This window comes from Alligator mississippiensis, chromosome 4, assembly GCF_030867095.1.
Source record: "Alligator mississippiensis isolate rAllMis1 chromosome 4, rAllMis1, whole genome shotgun sequence".
Classification (NCBI taxonomy): Eukaryota; Metazoa; Chordata; order Crocodylia; family Alligatoridae; genus Alligator; species Alligator mississippiensis.
This window is the reverse complement of record NC_081827.1, coordinates 143120803-143144781: the sequence shown is the minus strand read 5'-3', so window position 1 is coordinate 143144781 and position 23979 is coordinate 143120803. Positions and strand designations below refer to the sequence as shown.

General features: G+C 45.7%; 1 long non-coding RNA gene across 1 annotated transcript; it reads left to right on the top strand.

Moving 5' to 3' along the window:
* Positions 1 to 23486, top strand: LOC109281889 (uncharacterized). Its single transcript, XR_002088674.2, has 3 exons — positions 1 to 148; positions 15509 to 15671; positions 23248 to 23486. It is a non-coding gene; the product is annotated as an uncharacterized LOC109281889 (long non-coding RNA).
* Positions 23487 to 23979: the final 493 nt, after the last annotated feature.

Here is a 23979-nt window from a genome sequence, read left to right as displayed (position 1 = left end):
TTAACACAGCCCCCTTGCAACCTTCTAATCTGCGCTCCCTAGGAAACATTTTCTTCTCTCAGAACCTAGAGGAATCAAGTGGGGAACAGTCCATTTTTGAAAGAGGCAGAAAATCAACAGGGATTAGAGCAGGGATGCCAAACTCCAGGTAGGTTAAATGTGGCTCCCAAGGAGAGGGAAGCCAGTAGCCAGAGAGAAAAGGAATGGTTTGATTTATCTGTTTATTATTTTCCATTTTTATTTTCCCCAGTTCTCATTTATTATTTATTCTAACAAATTTGGTGATGGCAGATTATCATTCGAGCTGGGGTACTGGGCACAGATCCCTGACTCTGGGGTTTGTGCTTCTCAAAAGTCATGTGTCCCACAGCTCTCAACCATATCAAGACTTTGCTTTGCAGCTAGGAGCATGAGGAAAGTTTACCTAATGCCTACCTCTGTATTAGAAGAAGGGGCAAGGAATTAAGAGATAGCTACAGGTACTACAGAGCAGGAGCTGGGGCCTGTGAGAACATCCCACAAAACAAGTAAGGATCCAGAACATAGGCAATGCATAAGTGCTGACTGGGGGGTGGGGGGTGCACAACACCATGCTGCCACCGCAGTGGGAGGGTACAACTCTACACTGCTGCTGCTGCCACTGGTGCCAGGCTGGAACCTCACATGCTACTGTTGGCACAGAAATTGCACAGCTGCCACCACCCCCACTGCTGCCAGGCCCTAGCTCTGACCAGGCTACTGCCCTATGCTCTAGCACCCCACTGCTGGCACAGAAATATGGGGGATGGGGGGGGGGGTCGCATTACCTATGATCCAGAAGTCTGGGTGCTTATCCAGCTCCTGATCCCCTTTCCTTCCCTGGTGTTTAGGTATTCATGTATGCCATTTAGTCCTTTACTGTGGGTAGGATCAGCTTTGATCACCCCAATAACAAATATTCATATTTAGAGACAACTTAAAGATGACCAGGATACACACACAAGCCACTAGCAGCTGAAAGTTATTAAATACCTTCCCAAAACATCAATTTATTGGATAAATCATGCCTAGAACTTTCTCAGAGGATGGGTAGGGTTCCTCCAAATCCCAGTCACTCTGGAATAGCTTGACAGGGATTAGCTGAACTGACAGACAAGTATAAAGAGTAGTAGGTAGCAACAAAGATTGTGCCAGCTAGAGTAGGATCCCAGATTAGTTTCTATTGAGCACTGACTCCCACTACCCCTGCACTGAATTTTTCCCTGATCTATTGGAATTCATTCTGAAAACCCCACTCCTTTTACTAGCTCCATAATCCTTAACTGTAAAATGCTTTCCATTATTTCCCTTACCCTTCATGTCTTAATGCACCCATACAAGATCAAAGAGAAATGCCAAGGAGAGGAAAAACAAAGGGACGGGAGGGGGAATTTATGCCCTTTGAGTTGCTGGTTGGAATTCATTTTAGGCTGCTTGCAACCCAATTTTAGTGGTTGTTCACTGGACCATATACAGTCTATTACTGCTCATACTCTAGTTCATTTTGGGGACAGTGTTGACCTGGTGGTATCAGCAGCACACTGACATCCTTGTTTTCAGTTTCTCTGGAAAAGTCACGTGTGGCATGGACATGGAAAGGAAATAGCTGCCTTATTCCCAGATGTGACTTCTCAAGGTTAAGGTAGGGTCACCTTAATTTGAAAAAAGATTACACTACTGCGTGCAAGGAAGTTGCTCAGTGGATAAATGAAAGCCTTATGTATGCAGTGCTGTAAACAGGGCATACTTCACAGCCCAGAAAGAAAGGAGAGAGCTATTAAACAGGTTTCAGTCTATGTCAAAAAAATAAAAAAGCATCAGTGAAAATTCTCATAATAGGAACATTTTTTCCCCCCAGACATAAGACAGCCCCATACAACAGAGGTTTCATAATGTACATATAATTCAGCATGTTCTTGCTCTTACCAGCACTGCTTTGTAAAATAAATACTGCTTTGGGACTAGGGCAAAGCTTGGGATTTCATTGGATAATACTGTTCAGAGGAATTATGGGCCTGATCAATAGGATGTTTTCCCTTGCCTTCAGTAGGATTTGAATCAGGCCCTTAGAACATAACAGCAGTCTGCCTGGCACGAGGTAAGCGTTAGTGTTAATATCATATGTTCTGATTATAAGTTGACCCTGTATGTAAGTCAACCCAACATTTTTAGGTTCAATTTGAGGGGAAAAAAGCAGCTTTTTCTCTGAATACAAGCAGATACCTACTGACTAAGATCTTGAATTGTGCTGTCCTTACAAAATCCCCCAGGAGAATCAAATAACTATGGAATGGACCTAAAAGGTTAAATGCACTAAAAATACTGAAATCAAAACTGCATTGAAAAAAATAATTCCATACACAATAATGGTCCAACTAAAGACTGTCAGATCATAAATTAGCCCTTTGTATAAATTCAGTGTGATTTTTATGGTTCTTCTGGAGGGGGAAAAAAGGTAGACTTATTATAATCAATGCAGTAATGATAAGGACAATTCACCTCCACTTGTATGAGAGAATGCATCTTACCGCTCTTTGGGCCAGTAAAAACACAGCTTCCAAGAATTAGGCATAGGTGATAGGACTCTAGCTATTGGGGCATCTCAAAAGTTTATAACACTTTTTGCAAGTACAGTAAAAGCTTTATCTGGCATGAGTGGGGTAAGGGGGGTGCCAATTATGTAAAATTTCCAGTTATCTGAGAGTTATATCTATCAAGGATGACAGGAGTGCAGCGTAGCCACCCATGCTGGGAAGAGCCTAGTGTTGCCGTTGCCCTAACCCGCAACGGCAGCCCTGCCCTCCCGGGATGCATGCAGTGGTGGGATTTGCCACCCCTCCCCGCACTCCTCAGATAAGCTGCAGGTCCGCCCTGTGCCCCACCCTGCCCCAACTGTGCATCAGAAATACTTGATGTGCATGCCAGATAGACTTGGCAAAGATTCCGATTGCTAAAGTGAGGATTTGTATTGGGGGATATTGGAAATTCCGATTAATAGAGTATTCTGGTTAGTAAAATGCTGGTTAACACAGCTTTTACTGTATCTTGTTCTTCAAGTTTCTTTCTCTACCAGAGGTTAGTCCAGTAAAATATGTGAGGTTTCCATTTGGTTCTAAAGGAATTCCTGCTTCCTTGGGCTGCATCCACATGCGCGTGGACATTTGATTTCCCAGGGACGACTAGCAGCAGCATACCTTGTGCCACTGCTACTTGTCCCTGGGAAATGCTTGTGCCACACACCCTCTGGTGTGTGGCAGATTACCCCAGGTGGGATAGAGGAGGCTGGGGTCAGCACTATATTGGCCCCAGCAGCCTTACCTGGGGTTCTGTGGGCCTCCTGGGGCTGCAGCAGTAGTGATCCTGCCTCTTGGAGCCTGGCCAGCAGCCAGAGCATGGCTCCAGCTGGCCAAGCTCCAGTTTTGGGCGGCATGCACTGTCCCCACGTGTGCTGCCCCGTTTTATTTTGTAGTTTTTCTTTTTTAACCCTGGGATCTCCTGGGGTGAACTCCCCCCACTCCCTGCACTGCTATCTCACAGTGTGGAGAGCACTGAATGTGTGGTATGTAGTGCCGCAGACATGTCTGTGGTACCACATACTGCATGGCCGCATGGCCGTGCTCATCTGGACATGGCCTTGGAGTCCAACACAGCTAGAAAGAAATGTTTTATACCACAGGGAAGAACAAGCACTTATTACTAGCTATAACGCTCAAGAAAAGTTAAAGATTAAACCTTTTCCTGGACCAGGACCAGGACTGAATCGTGCTGCTGATCATCATAAGTCAGTCACGGATGGAGAGGCAGGAGGGGGCAAAGTGAACATTTTTGTAACAAGAAGTTGTAATACCTGGACTCTTTAAATCAGTATAGAATGTAAAATAATCCACCCTTGGGAAAGTGGGTTAGAGGGCACGTGAAACAACAACAACAATAATAATATTCCATAAGAAATCAATCAATCGCATCCAGGAATAAGGATTACAGGCCACCCTTACAGCATGGGAGATTCTTTCCAGTGATTTTAAAAAAGACTTGAGATTCACAGTGAACCATTGGGTGAACATAAGCTCCCAATACAATGCTGTGACCAAGAGAGCCCTCGGAAGCATGAACAGAGGAATATCAAATAGATATAAAGAGGTTACATAACCTCTGTTGTTTTGCATTGCTTTGACTGCCACATACTGTGTCCAGTCCTGGTGCCCTCACTTCAAGTATATTGAAGAAACTGAGGAGGGTGCAGGGAAGAGGAATGCAAACAATTTAAGAACTGGAAAATATGTCTTTATAGTACAAGACTTAGGTAGCTCAATCTAATTTATCAAAGGAAAAATTAAAAGGTGACAATTACAGTCTGTAACAGCCTAATCAGGAAGAGAAATATGACAATAAAATGTTCTTCAGTCTATCAGACAAAGGTATAACAAGACCCAACGTCAGGGAGTTGGAGCTAGGCAAATTCAGACTTAAGATAAGGCATAACATTTTAAAGGGAAGGTAATTAATCCCTGGAATAATTTACCAAAGGTCACAAGGGATTCTTCCACACTGAACATTCTTAAGTCAAAATTGGATGTTGTTCTAGAAGACATGGTCTTCTTTGAATGTGAATGAATTCTAGGGAGTCCAATGGCCTCTGTTATAAAAGAGGTCAGGCTAGACCAGTGGTGTTCAACTTATCCAGACCGATGGGCTGGATATGTGGCTTGGGGACTGTCTGCAGGTCTGATCCAACACAGGTTTGGTCTGTGGGTGCAATCTGGTGTGCTGAATCCAGTAACAGAGAAAGCCCATGCACCAGCCTGACCCTGCACGCCAGATCTGTTTTCAGAGTTGGCTCAGTGCACCAGCCCAACCCTGTGCACTGGATCTGGGTGCAGATAGACCCTGCATGTTGGCATCATCTAGCACTCGGGGTCATGTTATCTGGCACAAGGCCCCCCACAGGTCTAGAAAATTGGCATCAGGGGAGTAGTGACAGTGTTAAGTGCCATGACTCACAAAGGTCTGGAAGCCACAGCAGTTTTGGCAGCCACCATTCCTCCACTGCTGCAGGTGGGATCCTGCCTTCACTCCTCTGCTACCCAATTTCCAGACCCATAGGGAGACCAACAGCCTGTATGACATGGCTGTGTGGGCTGGATCCAATCTACAGACCAGAGGTTAAGCTCCACTGGACTAGATGATTGCAATGGTCTGTTCTGGCCATGATGTGCTGCAAAAGCTACCTGCCAAGAAAACTCCCACCTTCATTGACTATCAGTAGGAACAGCCTCCCAAGGGTACTCATAGTTCCCTGGGTAACCTAGGGCAATGCCGAGGAGAGTGCTAAATAACAAACCAAAACCTTGGGTTGGATTGCGTCTTCCAGGTGGCGTCAGGATATCTAATGGCATAATGGGCCGTCAAGTTCTTGGAGGTCTGTGTTCCAGAGTAGAAGATTCAGTGCTCTGAAGTTTAGTGGTTGGATAATTAACTTGACAGATAGACAACATAAATAGCAATGATCCAAAGGGAGGGAAGTTTTTATCTGTATTTCTAGGGAAGTTATAGTAGCTTTCTAGGTTGTGTCCTTGGGCCATGCAAACTCCCTCATTCAGAGCCTTCAGTTTGGGGCTGCATTGGCCAGCAGCAGATGCTCAGGCACTTCGGTCCTCTGGAACTACACCCTGCCCTGGACTTTCTACTACCAGGGGTCATCTGCCAGGGTCTGTACCAGTGGTGCTGGGTCATAAAATCATGTACCTATCTGCCCTTGGTATAGTTCCCATTTCACAGATGGGACAGAGTAATGTCAGTGAGTTGCCTGCAGTCTCATAAGAAAATTATCATTGAGCCAGGATGGCAACCCAGGCTACCAAGCCCCAATGCAATATTCTACCCTCTAGATCATCCTTCTTACATAGCAAAGATACAATTAAACAGCATGAATACAAGCTGGGAAAGAGCTAAATGAGCTCAGCCACTTTGAAAAAAAGCTGATTAAATGTGAGCTTGTCATGCAATGGTATCAAGAATCACAAAGCTAATGTGATTCTTGAATTCACAGGCTCAGAGGCAGGTAGGATGCAGAGTGCTGGTCTGGCACTGGAACAGGAAAAGATGAAGGTAATGGTGCTGCACCACAGAGTAGACACCAAGGGAGGTAGCTAAAGCTGTAAGACTTCAGAGATTTGAGAATCCATTAGATAGGATGTTAGTAGGAATGACAGAATGAACAGCTTTGCCAAATCCAAGAGTTCAGAGTGAAAAATGAAACAAATCGTCCTTCTGGGCCATGCTGTCTAGAAGCACTTCATCATAAGGAACAGCAATACTTGACAGCTGTTATAATTAACATCAAGGAGAAAGGGCTAGGTCGAGGAGACAGCTGGAAATTAGCAAAATACCAGAAGACAGGGAGATGCCATCAAGCGAGAAAAGAGCTGAAGAGAAAATAGGTGCATGTAGGAAAGGAACAGACAATTAACAGCAGGAAGGGAATTCACTCAAAAGAGACTCTGCTTGATGTATCTTCCAAACAGAAGGGGGATCTGTGTGCTGCAAGACATTATAGGACCAGCTTGTACCACTCCTGTATGAAAATGTATGGAAGGATCCAGGTTACCTGGGAACTCCAGGGCTCCCAGGCTGTAACATCTCTACCATAGATTCATCATGCAGTAAAGCAGTGAGGTCTGATGGCAGACTCAATTCTGGGGTGTTCTTGATTCCTATAGTAATCCAACTGAACTATGAACCTCTACAGAGGACAAGGGTATTTCCTTGGAGGTCTGGGAAACTCAGAGGCCCAAAACATCCTCACTGCTTCCCATAGCCTTCTCATCACTATGGTAGCATTACTGCCTAAAGCAGAAAAAGCATTGCAGAATGACTTTTGTGGAGAGTGTCCTTTTTCTTGTGTCTGGCCCTTCTTCATGCACTGCACTTTCTGAAACTACAGAGCCCCAGATGTATGGAATTCACACAGGGTGTCTCTCTGCTGGAGGCTTACTTTTAGCTTGTAGCTCAAACCCAATATCTGGGCCAGGAATAAGGAGATGCAGCTCTGGTGTCAGCAAGCTTCTACATCATAGTTCAGGCTCCTGTTAACATTCACACAATTTTTTTCCAATGCCTGGCTGATGATACTCAAGAATTTTTGTACAGGAGAGTTGGTCAAAAAAAGTCAAGAGTTGGTGAGATTCCTTGGCAGGGCAAATATCCAATGGCCACCGTGTAGCTTACTAGCACTCTCTAGTTATTGGCTCTGCAGATGGCAGGTAACAAAATATTTCCTTTGCATATTCAGAAGGTCTTCTACTACCAACCTCCATGTCTCTCCCCGCCTGAAATAATGTTGAAATCACTACTGATAGCAGGCCCCAAGTTTGAATTTTTGCACCTGATGAAAAGAGATGCCTTCCTATTGGTTACTGTTCTATTTTTCCTATTGGTTACTGTACTATTTTTTATTACAAAAATAGTAGTACTGAAAAAATGCAATGCAAATATTGTAAGATGCTATGGACCCAGATTTTCTTAGTTTTTAACAATGTCAGCCTTCCTTGGCTGTTAATGACTGGGTAGTTGAGTTGTGCAGCCCCTAACATCTATCTGGTTATTTATTACCAAAAAATGCCTGACCCAGAAGTCAGTTTTGTTTACTGCTAAAATAGGAGGAGTGTTGATTGTTGATTCAAAGCCAACAGTCTGAATGACCAACAAACAGGGAATCTGTTTTCCAGCGATACCTTGTACAATTCAGCTTGAAAAGCATCTTCCATTAAAAAACCCACAGATGAAATGAATTAGGATGATTAAAGACAGGCACAGGGCACTGGTTAATAGAACAGAAGAGCAGAAAGAATTAAGTAAATGAATAGGAATGAGAGGTAGTGTAAACATATGATTAAAAAAAAGGACTCTGGCTCTTCCATTAATGTCATATGCGGCTTTTGCTTAGGCTAATGTTTCTACACTTGTATGCTGTAGAAAGGCACATCTATACACAGGTATCTTAGTAAAGTTTTACTGCCAGTTATGGTGAGCAAAGGTGGGTTCAGATGGGGTCATTTTGAAGATACCCACCCTCATCCCATCTGTCTGGCTGAGCGTGCCCTACCTGCAAGGGGTCTGGGTCAGCTCTCCATGGACACCCTGCTCCATCTGGTGCCCCTGGTGGTGGGTGTGGGGTGAACAGCATGAGGCCAGATAGGACCAATTGCCCCCCCCATGCCTGTGGGTCAGCACCACCCCCCAACCCCCAGCCTGTAACAGCTCACCGAAACTCCAAAAGAGGCCCTCCAGCCCAAATAATTGCCCACCCCTATTGTAGATTTCAGATTTTATTGAAGCTGAGTAGTTGGGTTAACTAGAAGTCAGGCTAGGACTGAACTTGTATGGAGTAAAGGCAACAGTATTATTAATTAGGCAAAGTTATGAAAAGCAAAAGTAGAACAAAGGTTTTAGGGCATGGAGAGTTCAGGATTAGTATGAAGTGTCCTTGAAAAAGATATTACATCTACATATACAAAGAGAGATCTGAAACAGCTGTTTTAGTTCCAGTTTCATTTTTTTTTTTGATATTGATAAATGTTGAAAGACCTAATATAACAGGGCAAGTAACTTAAGTAATGGGAATAAAATAGTAGAAAAAGATTTGCTACTTTATAATCTGAGTCTCTGACTTGAACTGTATTTTATAGTGATGCATTTCTTTTTCTGATTTGTTATTCTTTGATTTTACCGTAACAATATCGAATTTCTAGCTTAACATTGATTTATTCAATAAAGACTTTTCTGACAGTTCTTTAAATAGCTATACAGCTATTCTTAATTCTTAAAGGGTCCAAAAAAATAAAAGTTTAATCTCAGCCAGTTGTGGCAGAACTGACAACTGATAACAGTTGTGTAAATCATTAAAATTAAAGACAAAAGTAATAAATTGGAAACACCTGGCTAGCACCATCAATTTTTTTTTTTTTTCAGGTGCGAGCTGGCTTTAGTAGGCTCCATATGGGGACAAGAGGTCATGGCCACTTTGTATCATTACCACATCATACCAATAGGAAGTTTCTGTCATGGGGTTTTCCAACAAGGTTCTACCTTGCTCCTGCTGGTATTGAAAGAGATTGAATTTAGCTGACAGAGACCTTTTGTGCAAAGGTAGCCTCTCAGATTTTTATGAGTCTAAGTTTATTTCCATTGAAAATATTGACATAAGGCAACAACCATCACTGGTTTAAGTGAAAATAATATTTGAGCTACTAAGTGCACGGTTCCCAGAGGCGTGAGGCCTCATGGGTAGAGCCAGAAGTGAGGACTGGCAGGGGTGCAGGGATGAACTGGGGGTTGGGAGCACCCAAGGACAACCTGAATTCCAAACTAAGGGGTGGAGGCCAAAGGCCAGAATGAACCAGAGGATCACAGGTTAGGAAGCAAGCCAAGGTCAACTGAAGTCCAAACACTGAGCCAGAGGGTTCATCTGGGAGTTCAGAGGAATCACTAGGACAGGAGCTGAGCAAGGACTGGAGATCAATAAGTTGTGCAGCAAGGTTTAGGTGCTGGAGGGGTTCCTTAAGAGCAGACCTAGAACCAATCAGAGGGAAGGGGCTATGGCTCATCTGGTGCTTTTTAGTTGCCCACTCCATGAAGTAGGTTCTTACTTGCAGATCCTTGTCCTCTTTTGAGGAAAAGCTGTTTTTTTTGTACCACCCCAGTGTGTCTAGAGCTCAGCCCCTTCTTTCTCTTAGCAATCAGAGTGAATGACAGTCATGGACAACAGCTAGGACTTGCACTCCTTAGGGCTCAACTCATCCTATGACCGTCCAGAGACTGAATGGAGCGGACAAAAGGAGCACGTTTGTAAGTGAGAATCTGAAATGTTTCCTTTCTGTTCTCTCAGTGTTGCTATAGCTGTGTTACTTGATAGCTTGATCAACAAGTCAGAGAGACAGAGCACATCAGGTGATGGGGCTCTCAGCCACAGGAGCATACCTGATCAGACGTTCAATTGATGATGTGATAGGAACCAGCCACAAACTTGTTACACATTTTTGGTGGAATAACTTTGTGGCTTATTTCATAGTTTCATAGTTTCATAGATGTTAGGGTTGGAAGGGACCTCAATAGATCATCGAGTCCGACCCCCTGGATAAGCAGGAAAGAGTGCTGGGTCTAGATGACCCCAGCTAGATACTCATCTAACTTCCTCTTGAAGACCCCCAGGGTAGGGGAGAGCACCACCTCCCTTGGGAGCCCGTTCCAGATCTTGACCACTCAAACTGTGAAGAATTTCTTCCTAATGTCCAATCTAAATCTGCTCTCTGCTAGCTTGTGGCCATTGTTTCTTGTAACCCCCAGGGGCGCCTTGGTGAATAAATACTCACCAATTCCCTTCTGTGCCCCCGTGATGAACTTAAAGGCAGCCACAAGGTCGCCTCTCAACCTTCTCTTGCGGAGGCTGAAAAGATCCAGTTTCTCTAGTCTCTCCTCGTAGGGCTTGGTCTGCAGGCCTTGACCATACGAGTTGCCCTTCTCTGGACCCTCTCCAGGTTATCCACATCCTTCTTGAAGTGTGGCGCCCAGAATTGCGCGCAGTACTCCAACTGCGGTCTGACCAGTGCCCTATAGAGGGGAAGTATCACCTCCCTGGACCTATTCGTCATGCATCTGCTGATGCACGATAAAGTGCCATTGGCTTTTCTGATGGCTTCGTCACACTGCCGGCTCATGTTCATCTTGGAGTCCACTAGGACTCCAAGATCCCTTTCCACCTCTGTGCCACCCAGCAGGTCATTCCCTAGGCTGTAGGTGTGCTGGACATTTTTCCTCCCTAGGTGCAGCACTTTGCATTTCTCCTTGTTGAACTGCATCCTGTTGTTTTCTGCCCACTTGTCCAACCTGTCCAGGTCTGCCTGCAGCTGTTCCCTGCCCTCCGGCGTGTCCACCTCTCCCCATAGCTTTGTGTCATCTGCAAACTTGGACAGAGTACATTTCACTCCCTCGTCCAAGTCGCTGATGAAGACATTAAAGAGTATCGGTCCAAGGACCGAGCCCTGCGGGACCCCACTGCCCACACCCTTCCAGGTCGAGACCGACCCATCCACCACGACTCTTTGGGTGTGACCCTCCAGCCAATTCGCCACCCACCGGACTGTGCAGTCATCCACATCACAGCCTCTTAGCTTGTTCACCAGTATGGGGTGGGATACCGTATCGAAGGCCTTCCTGAAGTCTAAGTATACGACATCCACCCCTCCTCCTGTGTCCAGGCGTTTCGTAACCTGGTCATAGAAAGAGACTAGATTGGTCAGGCACGATCTGCCCGCCACAAACCCGTGCTGGTTTCCCCTCAGCATAATTTGCCCTGCCAGGCTCTCACAAATGTGAGCCTTGATAATTTTTTCAAAGACTTTACCAAGGATGGAGGTGAGACTGACTGGCCTATAGTTGCCCGGGTCCTCCTTCCTCCCCTTCTTGAAAATGGGGACCACGTTAGCCCTTTTCCAGTCCTCCGGGACTTGGCCCGTGCGCCACGAGCATTCGAATATTCCTGCCAGTGGCTGTGCAATGATGTCGGCCAGTGCCTTCAGCACCCTCGGATGGAGCCCATCCGGGCCTGCCGATTTAAAGGCATCCAGTTCTTCCAAGTGACTCTGCACCACCTCAGGATCTACGTATGGAAGTCTGGCACCTTGCTGCTGCCTCTCTACAACCCCAGTGAGAGACTTGTCATGCCCCTCACTTAGGAACACTGAGGCAAAGAACTCGTTGAGGAGTTCAGCCTTTTCCCCCCTATCTGTCACCAATTGTTTCCGCCCATTTAGCAGTGGTCCTATTCCTCCCTGGGCCTTCCTTTTACTCCCAATATATCTAAAAAACAATTTCTTGTTGTCTTTTACCCGGGTTGCCATCCTCAGCTCCATGGTAGCTTTGGCCCGCCTAACTGCCTCCCTACAAGCACGAGCAGAGGAGGTATATTCATCTTTAGTGATCTCACCCTGTTTCCACTTTTTATGTGCTCCCCTTTTGGCCCTTAGGCTGCCCTGGATTTCTCTGGTCAGCCATGGAAGCCTCCTGGCCTCTTTCCCTTTTTTGCCTCACTCGGGGATTGTCTTGCTTTGTGCCCGAAGGATCGTTTCCTTTAGGCACAGCCACCCTTCTTGGGCTCCCATCCCTTCAAAACTCCTATTCTGCAGTGCTTCCTTGACTAATCGCCTGAGTGCATTGAGATCAGCTTTCCTAAAGTCTAGCACTTTTACCCTACTAGTTACCTTACTTGTATTTCTTGTTTTATGATGACATTAATTGCTTTAATATGTGGCCAGGTTACAACTCAAGATATGATTAATTGGTTACTTATGTCTTAAGTGTAATATGTGGCAGGGGTCTAACATCTATCTTCATAGTAGCCATTTTCCCTTCAACAACATGGACATGGCTGGTGTGGCCTGACTAAGAAATGCACAGCTCTGTAGATCCATTGACCAAAGTCCCTATGTGAATATGGGGTGGGGTTGGAAAAGAGTTAGACAGCAGCCATAACAGTTATTTTGGTCTCCCACTGCCTGAAGTGAAAGCATTCTATTCCCTTCTTATGAAAATCCCCAATTCAAGGCCAACTTATTCAGGCTTTTTGCAAAGGCCCAGAACTCAGTCCTTGCAGAAAATGAATACTTGCATTGTATTCCTGAAAGCAGCTCTCTCTAAAATTGCACTCGGCCTCCTTTAAAATTTCCCCAATGAATGTTTTCAAAATGTATGATTAATTTTTCATATAACGTGACAATCAACAGAATAGAGAAAATGCTCACCTCATAGTCTTTAAACAGCACAATGTAACAGAGGGCCTAGGTTTTATCTATTAAGTTCTCCATTTAATATCTATATTACATAAGTAACCAATTAATCATATCTCTATATATATTAAATGGAGAACTTAATAGATAAAACATATTTAATATATGCATATATTAAACACATAAAATAAAAAAATCAGATAATTATATAGGGGAATAAAGGATTATTATAGAAAACACAGCAATTGTTCAATTAAAGGTCACTGAAAAAAGAGTGATCAGACAGACTTATTCAAAGGCTACAGGTTATAGCAAACATTAAGTTTGCTAATTGAAATAATTCTGAAAGACAGTGCCAAGGACATTAAATTAATGTTCACACAGTGAAGTTTTAATGATACATCTCCATCCTATGAAAATAATCTGGTCAAGTTTGTCTTTCATAGTCAGTATCAGAGCTTGTTCCAAACAGCAGCTGACTTTTAATAACTCATATTAATTTTTCAAATGCAAAATTGAACGGCAGCTCTTGAGCGTTCTCTTAAAGGGGACTTGATCGAGATCTCACAGAATTATTAATCAAAAGTGACTTTACTAAAGTCTAAGATGAGGTAAGTGAGAGAAGGCTCAGTCCTTAGAGAACAGTAGAAAAGTGAAGGGACAAATTCTGCTTTCAGCTACAGTAAGATACTGTAAATCTAAAAGAAGCCCATTTAGATGAATTCCATTCCAGTGGAATTACTGTAGTCCAGACATACTGTACTATGTACAAGAGCATAATCTGGTCCATAGTCTTGCATAGGCGTATTGGGGTTTTTCCCCCTGGTTTTATCTCTTTAAATTAAATTTTCATCAAATATGTTAAAACTGTGAACTTCACCAGGAATCTCTGAATGCAGAGGCCTGTCAGCTGAGTTTTATGCACAGATTGTGGTTGTTTGGTTGGTATGCTCAGCAACTGCAGCAGCTGCTTGCTGGGTTTTTTTTCTTTTAGCCTAGTGATTTTTTTTTCTGCATAATGCTTAACACAAATTACAAGGGGATATGCTGGTGTCAACTGGTTTTTCCAAAGGGTGCTTGGGTATCAAGTGGCTGATCTATGCAAAGAAGCCAGAAAGCTGCTGGTCTTTAATGTTTTGTTGCAGTCACTAGACTGCGTTACTATCGTTGTACACAGAGGACTGGATGAAAAATACCAGCAGTGGTTTTCTTCCAGATAAACAGCATTTTTTTTGCTTAGAGGAGGGCTGGCCAATCTGTAACATGCATGCCGCAAGTGGCACAGGCAGCCTCTGTGCGTGGAACAGGCCAGATCAAGAAAGGGGCAGGCAATACAGTGGCAGATAGGGCAAGAAGAACACACATTAGCAGATTGGGTAGAGAGTACAGGCCAGAGAGCAGAAAGCAGAGCAGCAGATCAGACGGAAGAAAGGGAAAAAAGTGACACTTGGGGAGGGTGTGGGGGTTAATTTATGGCATGTCTGCCAAAGAGGTTGGTCCTTACTGGCTTTGAGTGGCAGTGTCAGAGATATGGCCTGTGGGCTGGATCTGGCTCATGGAACTGTTCCGTCTGGTGGGCTACTGGAAGTGCAGCAGAGCAGAATTTGGGGTCCCTAGATCCCAGTGGACATGACTATTAGGGGCAGCTCCCTGGCTCTGTGCCACTGCCTGAACACAGCTCTGTGCTGCTACCCAGCCAGGGCTTTACACTGCTGCAGCATGGAACTCAGGCCAATCAGCCGTGCTAGGGGTGTGCAGCAGTGCAGAGCTGCATTTGGACAGCACAGAGCTGGGGGAATGCATGAGCAAGGAGACAGGGGCATGGGGTGGCAAGGATCTCTCGACAGGCAACAGCACAGAGTTGGTGGCAAGCAGCTGCACGGAGCTATGTTTGGGCAGTAGTGCGGAGCTGGGGGATTGCCACCCATAGACATATACATGTCTGCACTGCTGCATGCCCCTGGTTCCAATTTCATGCTGCTACCTGAATGTGGCTTGATGTTGCTGCCCAGCCCAAGCTCTGTGCTGTTGCATGCCCTGGCTCTTCACCAACATGTGCTCTTGGCTCCTTACTGACCAAATGTGGCTCTGTGTAACCACATGCCTCTGGACATATGATGCTGCCCAAATGCAGCCCCATGGATCTAGCCCAGGAGGAGCCCCTGTGGTCTAGATCTGGCCTGGGTCCCAGGGTGAGTTTAACACTCCTAGCTTAGAGTACATCGTGTTGCAATCTGGGGTGCAAGTTCTACCTGGGTAGAGTTGCCACCCACCCAGTTTTCATTCAGACATTCTGGAAATTGGAGGTCTTTGTCCAAGCTCCAGTTGGTCACTTGGCCCAGATGCCACAGAGCACAGTCCTGATGGAGCAGAGAGCACATACACGGGTGGGCAAATATACCTGTGTTTACCAAGTCCTGGAGTGTACCAAGACTCCCCAGAATCTCCCTTACTCTCACCAGGCAAGCAAGGCATTGAGTCTGGCGTGGACAGCGGGAGGTATCTAGAAATGGCTTCAGTAAAAATGGCAATGCCATAAACACACATAAGCAACTTTTGTCCCATTAGCTTCGATAAAATAAGCAGCAAAGGTCAACATGGCAGCGCAGAGTTTAGTACCAGTCCACCAGAGACCACAGTCAGGGACTCAAGTTCCTAGCCCTCATTTAAGTCCATGTCTCCTGCTGTCCCTTCACTGCCATGGACAGGCCTACATATTCCACATTCAAAGACCTAACACATGCGTCGAAGAAGTGAACTGACGACTCCAGTGGTGATGCTACTGAGAGGGCTTCAGTTTCTTCAACCACAGCACACACTTCAGGGAGAGAAGACTCCTGGGAAGGGATGGCATCCACCTCACATGGAGGGGTAAGTACCTGTTCTTGGTCAGGATAGCCAATCTTCTAGATAGGGCTTTAAACTAAGATTGCAGGGGGATGGGAAAACACTGACTGGAGTATACTCGGGGACCGGCACACAAGAAAGCTCTGAAGTTGGGGACACTAGGAGAGCCCCTCTTGCAAGAGCTGAGAGAATGTTCTCCTTCAGCGTGACAGGAAATGGAGGGTCACAAGTGGAGGACTCAGGTGCCTGTACAACCAATGCCAGGAGTATGGGGAACAAGCAAGAGGAGCTAGCTCTCCAACTCTCCAGTGGGCATTACGATCCAGTAGGGATTACGGAGACCTGGTGGGACTCCTCACATGATTGGAGTGTAGCCATAAAGGGTTACACCCTGCACAGAAGGGACCGAGTAGGGAAGAAAGGTGGAGGTGTAGCTCTCTATGTGATTGTGTAAGAGAGGAGTAGAACAGGCAGGGTCTGAACTGTGGAAGAGAGGGACAAGCTTATACGAAGAGAGGCTGAAGCTTATAGCAGACTCCCTGATGAATCAGGGAATTCTAATATAGTAAAAGGCTTAGTCTGTCTGTCTGTCTGTCTGTCTGTCTGTCTGTCCGTCCATAATGCTTCTGGCCAAGTGTGCATGCGCCCAGCTGGGCAGCCCAGGCTGCACAGGCCCAAATTCATGCCACTGCTGGGGAACTTTGGCAGCGGGGAACACATCCCGGCTGCCCAAGCAGTGGGGCTTCCCCCTCGCCTCCTTGCCTGAGGGTGAAAGGAGGGATCATGATGGAGGTGCCCCCCAGAATAGCCAGTAGGGAGGGGGAGGTGGTAGGCAGGGGGGAGGGAGGGGAGTGGGAGCAGGCGGATGCGGGCCAGGCAGACTGAAGTGGCAGGGGGAGGGGGAGGAGCAGGGCTGGACCCAAAACAGTGGGGAGAGGGAGTGGGGTTGGACCTGAGTGGGGAGCAAGGTTGAACCTGAAGCAGCAGCGGGGAGGGGGAAGCGGGGCAGGACCTGAAGTGCAGAGGGGAAGTGGGGTCGGACCTGAAGTGGGGGGGAGGGGGGAGTGGGGTCGTACCTGAAGCGGTGGGGGAGGAAGGGGGGGAGTGAGACCAGACCCGATGCGGCAGGGGAGAGGGAATGGGGAATCAGGGTTGGACCTCAAGTAGAGGGGGGAGTGGGGCCAGACCCTAAGCAGTGGGGGGGGGAAGGAAGGGGGAGCGGGGTCAGACCTGGTGGTGGGGGAGGGGGGGATGGGGTTAGACCCAAATCAGTGAGGGGGGAGAGGGGGATGGGGTTGGACCTGAAGCTGCTAAGTGGGGAGGGGGGAGAGGGGTCAGACCTGAAGCGGCGGGGGAGGGGAGTGGGGCTGGACCCAAAGCAGTGCCTGGGGGGAACAGGTTTGGACTCAAAGTGGCGGGGGGGAGTGGGGTTGGACCCAAAGTGGTTTGGGGGGTGGAGTGGAGCCGGATGAGGAGCACTGGGTGGGGAAGGGGGGCACTGGGCCAGATGTGGGGCTTTGTCCCTGCTGGCCCCCCCTCCCCCCCTGGTCATTCTTGATGGGCAATTTCCTAGTGTTTAAATAAAAATAGTGGAGATGCTAATACAAATCCCTTCAGCTTTAATGGAATGAAGATATGCCATAGAATAATACCTCAACAACAACACTTTTCTCCCTACCCAGTGCAGGCATTGACTCAAAGGCACAATAGATACCAGAACATTTGATGATTTTTCTCCCTTCTTTCCAATAATATTTGGAGCCATGAGATAATTTCTCCTGCTAAACGCCAGGTGCAGCCTGGGAGCGATACCGCAAACAAAACCGGTTAATTCCATTCCCCTGCCTGAGCAGCACTAGGAACATTTATTATGAGCTGACATTGTCAAAGTTCAGTAGATCTCTATTAATAGAATAAAGATTTAACGCCACAAGTGATTTGCCAAATGGGAGCGGTAATGCAGGCAGATCAGGTTAATGTGAATCAGTTTGCAAGCCTCATTTTTCTGTAAATTAAGAAACTTGAGCTTCATTGGTAATTGCTTTGCTGCACTGCTAAGTCCAGGAAAGGGAGATGTTCCTGGAGAATTCAAAAGCAGTGATTTAAGCTGAAAACAAAGGTGATTAAATCTACTCTGAATCCTCCATAAGGTCCCAGAACAATACTCTTCAATATACACATACTACGAACACTGCCGTCCTCAGGATTATCAGTTTCCCCTGCCTAGTGGGTATTCATCTCTTGAAATGGATTTCCCTGTGGTCACAGCTTACAGCAGTAAAGCTATTCTTAAGGCCATAGACTCATGAAAGACTTTCTGCTGTTACATGGGTGTTACACGCTAGTGTAAATGGTGCTTTTACTATCAAGTCATCACCAGTCTAAAGTAAATGGAAAAACTCCCTGAGTTCTGCCAAGCTGGGAGACCTGGTGTTATCCCTGTAAAAGCTGCCTTATTGCTGGAGAAGTATAAATTTTTCAAGGTTATACTTGTGAGGGGGGTGTGGGCACAGTAGTCTAACTAAAGGAGGCTGAGTAGGGAACCAGTCCAGCGTGCAACTAAGGGGTGTGCAATAATAGCAGCCTCTACCACTGCTGACCTGGTGATGGCAGCATCCCAGCCACTGCTGTTGTCCCACTCACTGCTTTTCTCCAGGGTGCAGAAGTGTGCAGGGATGTCTGTGACTGCACACTACAGGATTCCTTTTTACCCTACAGTATGTCATTTCTGATGAGACAGTGGTGACAAAAGTAACTGCCGCTCCTGAAAATTTGGCACTACCATGGCAAGGATGGGCTTATCCCTTATGGGAGCTCCCCTGCACACAGCCCATTTCCTTGGCCTGCAAGTGGGGACCAGTATTTATCTCTTACAATGGAACCTGGTTCTCAAATCTACAGAGACACATTTCTTTGAAACCAACAAAATAACTTACGACTTCAGGAGGCTGCCAGAAGGTACTGTATTCACTGGTTGTCTGCCTTCCTCCAAGAAAAATAAATCCCCATATCTGCCACTGGGACAGCAGAACATCCTGCCCCACTAAAAGGGCTGTTTACCTAAAAGCAAGAATTTCAAGTTACTACTCAAATTATATAAATAGGTCTCAAAGGCACATTTCTTGAGCTCATGTATATACATATATTTTTGTATGTACGTGTACACACACCCACACGCCCCCCCCATCTGTATGTATTTACGTGTATCCCTTTGCTTGAACAGCCAGTGCTTCTGAGCTCTCCATACAATGCATCAGACATTCAGAGGAGAGGCACATGCAACTCTAACCATAAGCAACAAGAGCCCTTGGTGCTCAGCACCTCCAAGCATCATGACTATTGTTGTAGGATGCTCTCTAGAGATGTGATTTTAGACAGCTGTCAGCTGCCTTACAGAGTCTAACTGCTGCAAACTCCAGCAACAGAGAATGTTTTTTTTCATATATAATTTCTTAAGCTAATCTAACATTTTTGCATGGACAGTGCTAAAGAATGACAAAAACAAGCAGAAGGGCAGCAAGGATTTGAAAGAGCATACAGGGCCCTGAGCTGTGCGTACTGTTCTTGGCTCTGCGACTGACCTACTAGATGGAGTTGACCAATTCACTTCTGTCTGCGCTTCAGTTTCCTACATTGTTTTGGGGAAGGAACTTTCTCTTGCTATGTGTTTGTATAGTGCCCTGGACAGTGTGGCCTTGATTTTACTGTAACACAAATAAATAACCCTTCCACAATACACCTGGATGCTTGCCAAAAATAAAATCTAGAGGAATGATAGGGTAGTTCAGCTTCTCTGCTTTGTACTGGTTACCATTAAGCGTCCTATTTCAGTTTTAGCTTTTGTGGGTGCTGACAGACATGCAGGTCCCAGTTCTAACTCATGGTGCTTCACATAAAGCGCCATGAGTTAGAGTGACCCCCGCCCACAACAGATATTAGTCTGCTCAACAGGTGGAGGGGGGGCTGCAATTGAGCTCCACTTTGGAGATAATCCAGCAGAGAAGCCTGCATGTAGCTTTTCTTCCCTAGCCCTCTCCCCTCCAGTGCTGTCTGCAGGAAGGGAGGGGGGAGAAGGGAGGGGAAGGGGCAGGAGCTATGGGCTGGGATTTGCCTAATCTTAGCTGAAGAGGGAGGGGGCTGAGGTGGGGGGAAGTGCACCCCCCCTCCCCCATCCAGCTCAAGTTGGGCAAGCTCCTGCCTACAGCTCCCTTCCCCTCCTTTCTTGCAGACAGCACTGGGGCAGGGCTGATTCTTCATTAGATCTTTCATTAGATGAGGGTTAAATTTGTCATATGATCGGACACTTTTAAAGTGCTCTGCAGCCATGCATGTGTGTCATGGCACAGCTGTAGAGTGCTTTCAGGGGGCTAATCATGTGACAAATATCACTTCTGTCAGTGCCCTGTGACAGCTATCTCTCTACAAGAGACTGAACTGAGAGCTATCAACTCATTTAGCACAAAAAAGAGCTATTAGATGGTACTGTCTTTTTGGTTACTGATATAGGAAATAGATGAACCAGTGACCTCAAGACGATTAACAAGCCCTTGAGCCACCTTACCCTTCCAATAAAGCAGTCAAATCTGAAAAAGATCATTTTGTTTCAATATTTTTCATGTAACTCAAAGGAAAGCCATCTCTTTTTTTCTGAGTCTGGCAGTCACAAAGATAGGAATAATTCCCCATTTTTCTCAGCCTGCTTGAGATCAAGTTCATGATACAGTCTGAATGCCCTGTGAAGTTTTATGTAAGAACAGTTATTGCAAACTTTCCAGTGTACGTCCCTCTTGCTATTATGAATTCTTATTAGCTGACAGCAATCTTGGGATTGTACATGTCACAGGAGACAACCAGGAGACTGGATTCACCATTACTTCACATCAGCAGAAAAGTGGACATAAAGCCCTACCAAGTCAATATTTTGCATCCTCTGTGCACAAGTCTAAATTACCCCATGAGATGAAGCAAGGCCCAAAACTTGGCTTAGGGTTTCTCTCCAGCATTATCTCTTGAATTTACAGACGAGCAAATATACATGCAATTTGCCTTGTAGCTGTTTCCAAAGAACTCAGGAGAGAGGAAGCTGCTGTCTCCTTCAGTGTCAGGAATGGCACCCCACAATAGCCTTGGGGAAATACTGTAGCTAGGCCTTTGCAATGTGATGGTCTAGAAAGCAGGGTCCAGATGTCTACTGACTAAACCCAACATCAGTCCAGGTTCATGAAGCATCTGTCACATGAGAGCTTGTGCTATTCACACAGCCCACTCTTTATTGCCATAATCATTCTTTAAGCAGCAAGTCACTCCATTTCTCAGCTTATATATAACATCTTAAATATAAAATGTATATTTACAAGTTGTTGGGTCCCTTTTATTTAAGTTGCAGCTTATTAATACAGTGAATATGGTGGTTTATTTCTACTCAGAGAATGAATTAGGAAGTGTGGCATCCAGGTTATAGTTACTGTGAACCAAGAAAGTCTAGATTTATGAGGAAGTCCTTTTTGTTTGTTTTCAAAATGAGTGTTATTGACTTTATAAGGTCTATGGACTGGCTAGTAGATAATAACTGTTTACAAAGTAGGCCTGAAAGGTATTGTTAATTGATGTTTGGTAAAGCTTACTCTACACACAGGTATAAATTATTGACACCGCTGTCAAACAGATACTCTGGTCTAACTATGCACCCCTGCAGACAAGCATCTGCCAGTGACTTAAATATACATATGACTTACGTGCTGCTTAAAAGCTTTCAGACACTAGTGGAATAGTCAGAGCCATAAGGAATGTCTAAACAGCTTCCTTCCCAACTCTGCTGAGAAAACGAGTCTGCCTATTCACTCCTTCTGGGTGCACCAGAGGCGAGCAATTAGGTTGAATAGATAGGCTGGAGTAACCCTGAGTGCATAAGTGGATGCAGGATTTTTAAAAGGGGGTGCAGGAGCAGCAACCAGTGCTGTAAGGAAGGCTTCACCCTCAGATCTGAGTCTCCCCCTGACACACCATGGCAGCCAGGCTGCACTACAGAAGAGGCAGCTAAGAACTGTTTTTAAGTCTCTGAATAATATAAGAAAATCTTTCCCTACCCCTGCAAACTCTCAACATCCCCCCCCACCTCTTTTCCACCAATCAGCAGCACCTCCCCTCCCTTTCCCCTCTTGCCCTTTGTACGTATGCCTCTGGGCACAGGAAGGAGAGACCTGGCTGCTCCTGCCCCACTTCAGTCAGTGGCTGTGCAGGGACCTGGGCTTGGCTGGGGATGGGGCAGTGGCAGGTGGATTTCCCCTCCCTGCACCTATTCCTAGACTGTCAGAGAACACCTGGGGGCAAAGGCCAGGGAGGGGGGAACTGGCTCACTGCCACTGGCCCTGGCTTCCCGTACAGCCTGGCTGGAGTGGGCTGCCCATCCTGGGGACAGCACCAGCGGCAGGTGGGGGAGGGAGGAGGAGTGTTGAGAGGGCTCACCTCCTTCAGGGACTTAAAAATGCTCCCAGCTGCTGCTCCAGCAACATGGTCTGAAGAGGGGGAGGGAGTGACCACAACACTGCATACCTTTGGATCTGTCACTGCCTGAATGCATGTCCTGTGGCCATGCTCAGTGTATCCTGTCTCTATGTTCTGGGTGTCAGTCTGTCTTTGGCAGACTGAAATCCAGAAAAGGAGTTGAGATAATTGTTCCCGTTTCCTGCCCCTTCTCCCCCATTTCTTTGGTTTCCACTTACTGCTTTTTCCATCTGCCTCTGTCACAAGTGATTTGCAATGATGGTAAGTCGATTGAATAAAGAAGAGTTGGACATTTACTTACGACTTCAATTTTCCTTAGAAAATTAAATAAAAAAAAAATGGGATTTCAACATCAAAATAAGCTTTGAGGAAAGTACATACAGCCACAGTGTAGTGTGATCCATTCTAGTCATTTAGTTAACACAGCCCACTATGACAGAAGCACGCACTGCGCGACATGGCTCCCACAAAGCCCATGGGTGATGACAAAAGTCTCCAAATCCATGTAATTAGTTAATCAAAGATTATCCAAGCTTTAGTGTTTTTCAGCAGAGAAATGATAAGCCCTGGAAACGTCGTGAAACCCAAATCTAATAGATATGATTCCAGGGCCGGATCCAAAGCTCACTGACAGTAAAGGGAATTTTTTTCATTGATTCTAATGGGGTTCAGATCAGACTGTGAATAGGAGATTGAAATGCTGATACTCTGCAGACACAAATTTTCATACTTAAATTGACACTATAGGCAGCTGGAAGATTCTAGAAGTGCATTTAAATACCTTCTACAGAAAACTCAAACTTGTAGAAAGAAAGGACTTGATTGAATGTTTCAGAACAACTACAGAGGGTTAAGGACTTTTACAGGTTTAATCACAGTCCTGAATACCTAAAAAAGCAAAAGCTCAGAGATTTTTCAGCTAACATGATTTGCTAATGGAGAGCCTATGACAATGGCTTCAGAAAATAATACAAAGCAGCAAGTCCAGATAAACTGGAAGCAGTTAGCACAAATCCTGCCAGGTAAGGCAGCCCTATTTATCTAGGCTAACATCTTCCTTATGGGGCATGCTTTCACCAAACTGTACTCTTTTTAGATTGCCATCAGTTGGGTGATACATCGATCTGACTTGGAGCCACAATAGTGTGTGAGGCTGGAGCAGAAGACAGTTGACCTACCCCCAAGGAAGAACATGAATCCCAGCAGCAGCCTAATAGTATACAAAGGTTTGACTCCACTCCGTTCCCTCCCTCCCTGCTTTAGACTTGGCCCTGCAATTGAAAGCTGTTTTCAGAAAAGGACTGTCAACACATTAAAGTATGTGATGCAAGTCAATCTTGGTCCTGTTGTTTGGCAATATGTGACTGTGGGGTCAGCTCTCATCAGAGTGCAGCAGGAGGTTGCGCCCTGGAAGGTAAACTACCTTTTCATTTCCAGTTGTGGTCCCTTTGGATCAGAAAGGAATGCACTTTGGCAAGGCAGCTAGGGAAGTAAGAGTTGGCACTGCCTTGCTAAGTTTGTTCTATGCATAGCAAGGCTGTCAGGGTGGTTCTTTTCTATAATGAAATGTTCACTGTTTTGCTGTGTGGTAAAAGGAGGGGTGGAGATAGAAGTTATGCAGGTTTAAGTATGCTAGAAAGTGTTTTGCATCATCTCCAGGACTTAGAAGACAACTGCCTCTCCTGGTGCTGATTCACAGCTCACATTGCTTTTATGCTTGTTCAACTCTGACCTCAGTAGAGTTAATCCTTGTTTACACTGTTGTATGTAGGAAATGAATCAGACCAGCTACATTTTTTTAGGGAACCTGAAAGCAACAGCATGAGGA